An 11,585-nucleotide genomic window follows, 5' to 3' on the forward strand; every position below is an offset into this window, starting at 1 on the left:
TCTCTGATCAACTTAGATGATATGGAACTTCTGTCTTATAAACTTCAAAATCGAATGTAGCCAGTTTAAGAAAAATGATTTTAAAAGCTGGTCCTGGAATTGATCTTAGGAACGAAATAGTCTATTTAAGAAAATTTTTTGGTGGAGTTTAATGAGGCTCTGAAGTCATGGACAGAGAAATATAGAGATAATTAAACTGTTCTGCATAAGAAGTGAAAAGGAGGTAGGGAATACCCTACCTGGGGAAAAGATCAGATAGTGGGGAACATGCGGAACAGCATCGTGCAAAGCTGAGACCAGTGAGGATGAGCTGCCAGTGAGAGATTCCCTATGGGGTGTTAGCTGAGGACTTCTAAGAAGGATGTTCAATGCTCAAATTTGTTTCCGGCACTACCAGGTTAAACCATCTTTAGTGGTACAAACTTGCAGTAAAATAAACAAAACATAGCCATTTGCCTCAAATAGTAGAAGTGAAAGTACCAGGGTGATGCACTGAAAGTAAGGTGCTGTGGTGAGGAAAAGGAGTGGCATCCTCCACGTGGTTGTGGAGGTCTTTCAATGGAGTAAATTCAGCAGAAGCAGGAAGTCAGAGCACAGGCTGGTACGGGGCACCTAAGCATATGGTCCGTCATCAGGGAACGCACAGACAAAGTTGCTGTGTCATCATTGCCATAGGATGGGAGTACAAGTCAATTTCAAAGCAAGATAATCCAGTTGACATCGGAATTTGGCTGAATTTATTCCTACTGACAATAGATTTTTTATAAATCAAACATCTAATGCTCAATGCAATCCTGGGCAAACTCAGGGCAGGTTCATTAATTGGGATTATAATCAGGGGTTGGGCCTTATATTGTCAGTTTTATATTTTATAATTTCTTATAGGTTTTCCAGCACTTTGGAAGGCTGCGGTGGGTGGATCACCTGAGGTCAGTGGTTCGAGACTAGCCTGGCCAACATGGTGAAACCCTGTCTCTACTAAAAATACAAAAATTAGCAGGGCATGGTGGTGCATGCCTATAATCCCAGCTACTTGGGAGGCTAAGACAGGAGAATTGCTTGAATCCGGGGGGGGCGGAGGTTGCAGTGAGCCGCGATTTTGCCTTTGCACTCCATCCTGGGCAACAGAGTGAGACTCTGTTTTTTGAAAAAAATGCTAACTAATCAAAGTACTAGCACATCGATTAATCATGTTAATTAGAATTGCTTGAATCTGTTATCTGGACATTGTACGTAGATTGCATTGAATGTTGTATTGGCTGTCTACATTAGATGCAGATTGTAGTGTAGATTTTCCAGAGTTTTTGGGCTAGGCACACACACTCTTTAAGTTGGCAGCATTCTTTTTAACAGTGATGGTGAAGTTCTTTAAATAACAACTTCTCAAAGTTGTGAAAGAATGTGTGTACTGGGAGAGAAAGACGTACTGTTACAAAACCCTAAGGCTTCTTGTCTGTGGGCTGAGTACAGCCGCTACAGTTTTGGAGGGATGAATTTCCTGGAAGACAACTTTGGTACTATCATCTAGTAAATAGAATCCTAAGACACAGAAGTCTATTACAAATCGTGGGAATTATTGTTAATCCAAACAATCTCAGATACATTTGACATCCATATGTTTTAAATGCATAGCTCAGTTATGACCAGCAGAGTCATGTACTGCATAAAGATGTTTTGGTCAACAATCCACTGCATATACCATGGTGGTTCAGTGAGATCATAATGGAGCTGAAAAATCCCTATTGCCTAATGACATTGTAGCTGTCATAACTTCAGAGCATAACATGTTACTTACATGTTTGTAACATGTGAGTAATGTGTTGTGCTATGATGTTATTATGCAGGTATGAACAAACCTATACAGACTGCATTGCCAATCATATAAAAGCATAGCACATATGATTATGTATGGTGCATAATATTTAATAATGATAATAAATAACTATATTATTGGTTTATATATTTATTATACTGTATTTTTAAATTATTATTTTAGAGTATACTGCTTCTACTTATAAAGAAAAAGTTAATGTAAAACAGCCTCAGATGGGTCTTTCTGTGGGTATTGCTAGAAGAAGGCATTGTTATCTTAGAAGATGACTGTTCTGTGTGTGTTATTGCCCCTGAAAACCTCCGAGTGGAATGAGGTAACGAGGTAAAAGAGTGACATTGGTGATCCTGACCCTGTGTAGGTCTAGGCTTGATGTGTGTGATTATGTCTTAGATTTTAATAAAAGAGTTTAAAAACTAAAATAATTTTAAAAATGGGAAAAACTTATAGATTATAAGGATATAAATAAAATATTTGTGTATAGCTGTGTTTGTGTTCAAGCTCAGTGTTATTACAAAAGGGTCAAAAAGTAAGAAAAAATTAAAAAGTTGATGAAATAAAAATGTTACAGTAAGCTAAGATTATTTTATTATTGAAAAAAGAAAAATTTTTATATAAATGTAGGGTATCCTAAGTGTACAGCATTTATAAAATCTACAGCAGTGTACAGTAATATCCTAGGCCTTCACATTCACTTACCACTCACTCACTGACTCACCCAGAGCAACCTCCAGCTTTGCAAGCCCCATTCATGGTAAGTGCCCTATACAGGTACCATTTTTCATGTTTAATACAGTACTTTTACTGTACCTTTTTGACGTTCAGATACATAAATACTATTGTGTTACATCTGCCTACAGTATTCAGCATAATAACATGATATTCAGGTTTGTAGCCTGGGAGCAATAGGCTATATGTCACATAGCCTAAGTCTATAGTAGGTTATACTATTTAGGTTTGTGTTAATATACTCTACGATGTTTGCCAAACTATGAAATAGCCTAATGACACATTTATAAGAACATATTCTCTTCATTAGGTAATGTATGACTGTATTTGCTATTTCAAGCTGGGAATACATCTAATTTTAAAAAGTATATGTACATACTTGAAAACTGTGCCAGGTGATAACTTGATTTGGAAATCTCTTGCTCTTCCTCTTCAAGTTATAGTTGGCCTTCTAACCAGACACCGTCAAAGTGCTATTCAAAAACTTGAGAAAAAAAATAACCAATAGTAAGATAAATCTGTTGGGGGAAATGCAAAGAGAAGACTGGTTAGGCACAAGATTAATCCCACCTTAGCTGTTATAACCCTAAACACTAAAACTGGACCAAAAACTGATCACAAATTGCACATTTGTTAGCTATTACTTAACATAATATTTTTTCTGACATTAATTTTTTTTTTTTGAGATAGAGTTTCGCTCTTGTTGCCCAGGCTGGAGTGCAATGGCACGACCTCTGCTCACTGCATCCTCTGCCTCCCTGGTTCAAGCGATTCTCCCGCCTCAGCCTCCTGAGTAGCTGAGATTACAGGCGTGTGCCACCACGCCGGGCTAATTTTGTATTTTTAGTAGAGACAGGGTTTCTCCATGTTGGTTAGGCTGGTCTTGAACTCCTGACCTCAGGTGATCTGCCCACCTCAGCCCCTTAAAGTGCTGGGATTACAGGCGTGAGCCACCATGCCTAGCCAATAATTTCATTTTTAACCTGAGTGTGAAATTTTAGAGAAGTTCAAAGAAAAAAATAACTAAATAAAATAAATCTTACATGAAAGGTTAAAGGAGGTGAGACTATTTAGCTTGCTGGAATGAAGGCTAAGAGAAGCCTTAAATATATTCAATTTTAATAATAGGTTTGTTAGTGGGATACTGGCCTCTTTGTAAACAAAGAGGAAGGGAAAAAAGGCTTGGGCTCAATCCCTCAAAGCTTTTTTAAGACTTCTAAGTTCCAAGGTCTCTTTCTGGCTGTCTGGTCTGCCGATTTCATTCCAATGAATGTGCCATCTGGGTGTCCCAGAGTGAAGCAGCTGCTTGTTTACCATTTGCTTATCACAGTCTAAGTAAGGTAAGTGTCCCCAGATTAGTTCATAAAGCATTAAATTAAAGAACAAAGACAGGTAGTTAATGAAAAGCTGGGTGATTATCTGCTTCCAAAGATTTTGATAAATGAAAAATATCCTCTGTTCTCCCATGGGCTCTTTAGTTTTATTCCTCGATTAGGATTTAGCATATTGGTTTTTTGTTTGTTTTATAAATTAGGCAAAAAACACATAACATGAAAGTTATTATCTTAACCATTTTTTTTTTTTGAGACAGAATTTCGCCCTTTTGCCCAGGCTGGAGTACAGTGGCATGTTATTGGCTTGTGCAACCTGTGCCTCCCCGATTCAAACAATTCTCCTGCCTCAGCCTCCCAAGTAGTTGGGATTACTGGCATGCACCACCATGCCTGACTAAATTTTGTATTTTTTTAAGTAAAGACGGGGGTCTCACCATGCTGGCTAGACTGATCTCGAACTCCTGACCTCAGGTGATCCGCCCACCTTGGCCTCCCAAAGTGCTGCGATTACAGGCGTAAGCCACCGTGCCTGACCTATCTTAACTATTTTTTTTTTTTTTAGTTTTTATTTTTATTTATTTATTTTATTTATTTATTTATTTATTGCATTTTAGGTTTTGGGGTACATGTGAAAAACATGCAAGGTTGTTGCATAGGTGCATACGTGGCAGTGTGATTTGCTGCCTTCCTCCCCTTCACCTATATCTGGCATTTCTCCCCATGCTATCCCTCCCTAACTCCCTACCCCACTGCTGTCCCCCCCACTCCCCACAACAGACCCCAGTGTATAGTGCTCCCCTCCCTGTGTCCATGTGTTCTCATTGTTCAACACCCGCCTATGAGTGAGAACATGTGGTGTTTGATTTTGTGTTCTTGTGTCAGTTTGCTGAGAATGATGGTTTCCAGGTTCATCCATGTCCCTACAAAGGACACGAACTCATCGTTTTTGATGGCTGCATAATATTCCATGGTGTATATGTGCCACATTTTTCCTGTTCAGTCTATCATCGATGGGCATTTGGGTTGGTTCCAGGTCTTTGCTATTGTAAACTGTGCTGCAATGAACATTCGTGTGCATGTGTCCTTATAGTAGAACGATTTATAATCCTTTGGATATATACCCAGTAATGGGATTGCTGGGTCAAACGGAATTTCTATTTCTAGGTCCTTGAGAAATCGCCACACTGTTTTCCACAATTATCTTAACCATTTTTAAGTGTACAGTTCTGTACTGGTAACTACATTCACATTGAACAGATCTCTAGAACATTTTCATCTTGCAAAACTGAAACTCTATATATATTGAACAATAACTCCCCATTCATCCCTTCTCCCAGCCCCTGTCATGTTGGGTTTTGATGGATTTTCTTTACATATTTGTCTACCCCCATTTGATTCCAACTTATCGAATTTGTTCATTTTTTTTGTCCCCAGTGCCTATGACTTAGTAGGTGTATAATAAGTGTCTACTGAATAAATGTGACCATGAATAACAGTATGAGTCTTTTCAAGTAGAGGTGTGGTAATACTAATAAACTGAAAGTGTGGCTGGCACTGTTTTTTGCTTCCTTAACTCCTCCTTTCCCTTTTTTAACAAAACTTAGATTTCACTGATGATGACAATGTGCCTAGCCCTAGCAATGGTTCTTGGGTGGTGTGGTCGGCCTGCATAATAGAATCATCCAGATAGCTTTTAAAAATACAGATTCCTGCTTTCCCTCCATGAATCTAATTTAATTGGTCAGTGGTGGGGCCTAGGCATTCAGATTTTTAAACTCTCCCACAAGAGTAGAGAATCATTGTCAGGCAATTGTGTTCTTTGCCAGATATTTGCTTCCCAGAGTTTTTAATCCCCATGGATGGTCATGTGACCTGGTTCTGGCCAGTGAAACTTTGCTGGATTTTCTGGAAAACTGTTTGCTTTTCAACTAAAAGGAACAGATGCCAGAAAACACAGTGTGGCATGCCTGCTTCTTTTCTGTCTGGAACGCAGGTATGAAGTGTTTTGTGGGGGTAGCCATCTTGCAACGACGAGGCACTTGACTAAGCAAAAATAAAAAAAAAAAGAAACCCAACAAGGTAAGAATGGGAAGCAGAAAGTTGGACACAGCCTGCACCCTAAATAACATGGTTGAACCCTGGGCTGCCTACATTTTCTTGTTAAGTAAACAATGAATGTCGTTATCGTTTAATCTCTTCAAACCTGTTATTACTTGCTTACAAAAGCATTCTGATCTGAAACAAAAAATATCCTTCACTAAGCGCATAAACTGAATGCAGATACATCCCTGGGATGAAAAGGTTTTGAGAAAACCTGGCCAAAGCTCTATAACTATTTGCCCAGATGTATAACTGTTATTACAAAAGTCCATGCTATTTCTCATGAAACACTCCCTGATGTAATTATCAAAAACAGACCAAGGTTGGATATAATTTTTACTTAGTTTTGCATTTACAGTCTTATATTTCTAGTTACTAAAATAAGCATAGTAGAATAGCATATCTAATTTTTAAAAAAATAACCTTCATGCATTAACAATTACTTCTTGAGCATCCACTAAGCATACAGAAAACATCAGTATACAAAACAAAGATTCCTGTCCTTAAAAAATCCCTGTGGCACTTATATTCTAATTGGGGGTAAAGGGAGGCAAGAAACCAAAGACGTGTGGTATGTTAGAAGGTGAAAATGCAACGGACAAACGAAAAAGCAACCAAAAGCTAAAATAAAATCCAAGGAGGCTCAGGGGTATCAGAAATGTAGGAAAGAGAACGGTTTGCAGTTTTTAAGTCAGGTGGAGAAGGCAGCCCTCACTAACAAGATTTTACTTTTGAGACATCTTTAAATACTCAGAGAAAAACATAATTATACAGAATGAAATGATATAACCTTAAATACTAGATTCATTTTCTGAATATGTAATATAATGGCCATATGTTCTATAAAGGGCAAATGAAGTTTAAATCTGTTAAACACAGATAAGGAAAAAAAGTATGATCCTTGATTATGCTAAGATAAGTCCTCCTATTTAGCTCATATTCTCATTAGATATTTTGTGGTGCATTATTTTTGAAAACCAAACATTGGTATGATTTTCTGCAGTTTGCATTTACAGAATTAAAAACAATGGTGTTTAAAAAATAATGATTTGTTTGTTCTAGGTACTGGCAATATGGTGGTGAACAAGTGTAAGAGGCCCACGCTCAGAGGTCCCCGGGTAAGATGGCCAAATAGGAAAAGCTCCGATGTCCAGTTCCCAGCGAGATCGACGCAGAAGACGAGTGAATTTCACATTTCCAACTGAGGTACCTGGTTCATCTCATTGGGACTGGTTGAACAGTGGATGCAGCCCATGGAGGGCGAGCTGAAGCAGGGTGGGGCGTCACCTCACCTGGGAAACTCAAGGGGCCAGGTAACTTCATCACCTAGCCAAGGGAAGCCATTAGGGACTGTTTCCTGCACTCCAGCCCAGACACTGTGCTTTTCCCATGGTTTTTACAAACCGCAGACCAGGAAATTCCCTCCAGTACCTATATAACCACCAGGGCCTTGGGTTTCCAGCATAAAACTGGGTAGCCGTTAAGGCAGAAACTCAGCTAGCTGCAGCTGTTTTTTTTTTTTCTTTTTTTTTTTCCATACCCCAGTTGCGTGGGAATGCCATGGAGACAGAACCGTTCACTCCCCTGGAGAGGGGGCTGTAGTCACGGAGCCAAGTGGCCTAGCTTAGTGGGTCCCACTCCCATGGAGACCAACAGGCTAAGATCCACTGGCTTGAAATTCTCAAAGCCAGCACAGCAGCCTGACCTCAACATGGGTCGTTCGAGCTCTGTTGGGGGGAGGGGTGTCCACCATTGCTGAGGCCCCAGGAGGCAGTTTCAACCCCACAGTGTAAGCAAAGCTGCCTGAAAATCCAAACTGGGTGGAGCCCAACACAGCTCAGCAGTTGCAGGCAGTGCCTCACTAGATGTCCCTGAAAAGACCAATAACAAGGTCTGAAATGAGGTAGTAATAATGGCCTACCAACCAAAAAAAGTCTAGGACCACATGGTTTCACAGCCAAATTCTACTAGAGATACAAAGAGGAGACGATACTGTTCCTTCTGAAACTATTTCAAACAAAAGAAAAAGAGGGAATCCTCCTTAACTCATTTTATGAGGCCGACATCATCCTGATACAAAACCTGGCAGAGACACAACAACAACGACGAAATTTCAGGCCATATCCCTGATGAACAGCAATGTGAAAATCCTCAGTAAAATACTGGCAAACTGAATCCAATAGCACATCAAGAAGCTTATCCATCACAAGTCGGCTTCATCCCTGGGATGCAAAGCTGGTTCAACATATGCAAATCAATAAGCATAATTTATCACATAAACAGAACCAAAGACAAAAGCCACATGATTATCTCAGTAGATGCAGAGAAGACCTTTGACAAAATTCAACCACACTTCATGCTGAAAACTCTCAATAAACTAGGTCTTGATGAAACATGTCTCAAAATAATATAATAGAGCTATTTATGACAAACCCATAGCCAATATCACACTGAATGGGCAAAACCTGGAAGCATTCCCTTTGAAAACTGGCACAAGACAAGGATGCCCTCTCTCACCACTCCTATTCAACATAGTATTGGAAGCTCTTGCCAGGACAATCAGGCAAGAGAAAGAAATAAAGGGTGATTAAATAGGTAAAGAGGAAGTCAAATTGTCTCTATTTGCAGATGACATGATTGAATATTTAGAAGACCCCTTCATCTCAGCCCAAAATCTTAAGCTGATAAGCAACTTCAGCAAAGTCTCAGGATGCAAAATCAATGTGCAAAAGTCACAAGCATGCCTATACACCAATAACAGACATACAGAGAGCCAAATCATGAGTGAACTTCCATTCACAATTGCTACAAAGAGAATTAAATAGCTAGGAATACAACTTAGAAGGGATGTGAAGGACCTCTTCAAAGAGAACTACAAACCACTGCTCAAGGAAATAAGAGAGGACACAAATAGATAATAAAACATTGCATGCTCATGGTTGGAAAGAGTCAATATTGTGAAAAAGGCCATACTTCCCAAAGTAATTAATAGATTTAATGCCATCCCCATCAAGCTACCATTGATTTTCTTCACAGAATTGGAAAAAAACACCTTAAATTTCATATGGAACCAGAAAAGAACCTGCTTAGCTAAGATAATTCTAAACAAAAACAAAAACAAAACAAAAACAAAAAACCAAAAAAAACAAAGTTGGAAGCATCATGCTACCTTACCTCAAACTTCACTACAAGGCTACAGTAACCAAACATCATGGCACTGGTACCAAAACAGATATATACACCAATGGAACAGAGCAGAGGCCTCAGAAATAATGCCACACACCTACAGCCATCTGATCTTGCTGATCTTTGACAAACTTGACAAAAACAAGTAATGGGGAAAGGATTCCCTATTTAGTAAATGGTGTTGGGAAAACCAGCTAGCTACACGCAGAAAGCTGAAACTAGATCCCTTCCTTACACTTTACACAAAAATTAACACAAAATAGATTTAATGTTTAAATGTAAGACCTAAAACCATGAAAAACCCTAGAAGAAAACCTAGGCAATACCATTCAGGACATAGGCATGGGCAAAGACTTCATGACTAAAACACCAAAGCAATGGCAACAAAAGCCAAAATAGACAAATGGGGTCTAATCCAAAACAGACAAACTAAAGAGCTTCTCCACAGCAAAAGAAACTATCATCAGAGTGAACAGGCAACCTACAGAATGGGAGAAAAATTTTGCAGTCTACCCATCTGACAAAAGGCTAATATCCAGAATCTACAAAGAACTTAAACACATTTACAAGAAAAAAACAACCCCATCAAAAAGTAGGCGAAGGATATGAACAGATACTTCTCAAAAGGAGACATTTATGCAGCCAACAAACATGAAAAAAAAGCTCATCATTCTCTAACTGGTCGTTAGAGAAATGCAATTTTTTTAAAATTGTATTTTAGGTTTTGGGGTACATGTGAAGAACATGCAAAATTGTTGCATAGGTACACACATGGCAGTGTGATTTGCTGCCTTCCTCCCCTTCACCTATATCTGGGAGAAATGCAAATTAAAACCACATTGAGATACCATCTCACACAAGTTAGAATGGCAATCATTAAAAAGTCGGGAAACAGATGCTGGAGAGGATGTGGAGAAATAGGAATACTTTTACACTATTGATGAGAGTGTAAATTAGTTCAACCATTGTGGAAGACAGTGTGGCAATTCCTCAAGGATCTAGAACTGGAAATACCATTTGACCCAGCAATCCCATTGCTGGGTTATATACCCAAAGAATTATAAATCATTCTGTTATAAAGACACATGCACACATATGTTTATTGCAGCACTGTTCACAATAGCAAAGACTTGGAACCAACCCGAATGCCCATCAATGATAGACTGGATAAAGAAAATCTGGCACATACACACTATGGAATACTATGAAGCCATAAAAAAGGATGAGTTAATGTCCTTTGCAGGAACATGGATGAAGCCGGAAACCATTATTATCAGCAAACTAACATAGAAACAGAAAACCAAAAACTGCATGTTCTCACTCATAAATGGGAGCTGAACAATGAGAACACATGGACACAGGGAGGGGAACATCACACACTGGGGCCTGTCGAGGGGTGGGGAGATGGGGACGGATTGCATTAGGATAAATACCTAATGTAGGTGACGGTGTGATGAATGCAGCTAACCATCATGGCACATGTATACCTATGTAACAAACCTGCATGTTCTGCACACCTACCCCAGAACTTAAAGTACAATTAAAAAAAAAAAAAAGGCCCAACCAAACTCATGGAGCTAAAAAGGCACTGCAATGACAACATGTTGCTCTATTTGGGACTAGGAAAATGATACAACCAGTAGTGGGCATTCTCGTGACCTCTGGCAGGTGCCGCTGTTGTTACTCTTGGCTCTCTGTTTTCCTTTGGTAGATTTAAAAGTAGTTTTTTGAATTCCCAGGAAAAACCTACAACCATGAGTGCCAACAGGTGGGAAAGAAGTAGATGTAAGAATTGATTACTCCATAGAGTTTTCCTCACATTTTACCTCAGTTAATTGCTAGAGATATTTATAAAAATCATATGCATTATACTAATTTTTATATAAACTATGTTAAAAGGTTTTTAAAAATTACTTTGAGATGACAGTAAAAAGCTATTGATTTAAAGAAATGCCAAGGTCTCCATAGTCCTAGGCTTGAATTTTACTGATCTTTAATTATTGTCATTTAAATTTGGAGGTTCTTCTGGGGAGCCCACTGGGGTAAATGCTTTACTAGCTCCCGCTTGGCTTATTTTTCTAAAGAAGTGTCTTTTTAAAAATGTACTTGAGGGATGGGGAATAGAACAAATACCAAAAACCAAAGATAAGGTTATTCTTTTCTAAAAATAGCCATGATGGCTGACATAGCTTAGCCCTCAGCCATTACAGCAGCATATGGGGGTCCCCATGTCTTCTTTAGGGCACCTGGTAATCATATGATACTACTTATTTAAAAAACTATTCAGAACAAACAAGTCTCTAGAGGTCAGGGCCTTCAAGCGAAATGGACTAAGGCCAGTTGGTGTTTTACCGCGATGTGTTTTCAGCCCGGTTTGTTGTTATGAAGCGAGAAGAAGAAAAAAA

The sequence above is a fragment of the Aotus nancymaae genome, unplaced genomic scaffold (genome assembly GCF_030222135.1).
Source record: "Aotus nancymaae isolate 86718 unplaced genomic scaffold, 86718_ANA_hifiasm-v0.15.2.pri h1tg000057l, whole genome shotgun sequence".
NCBI classification, from domain to species: domain Eukaryota; kingdom Metazoa; phylum Chordata; class Mammalia; order Primates; family Aotidae; genus Aotus; species Aotus nancymaae.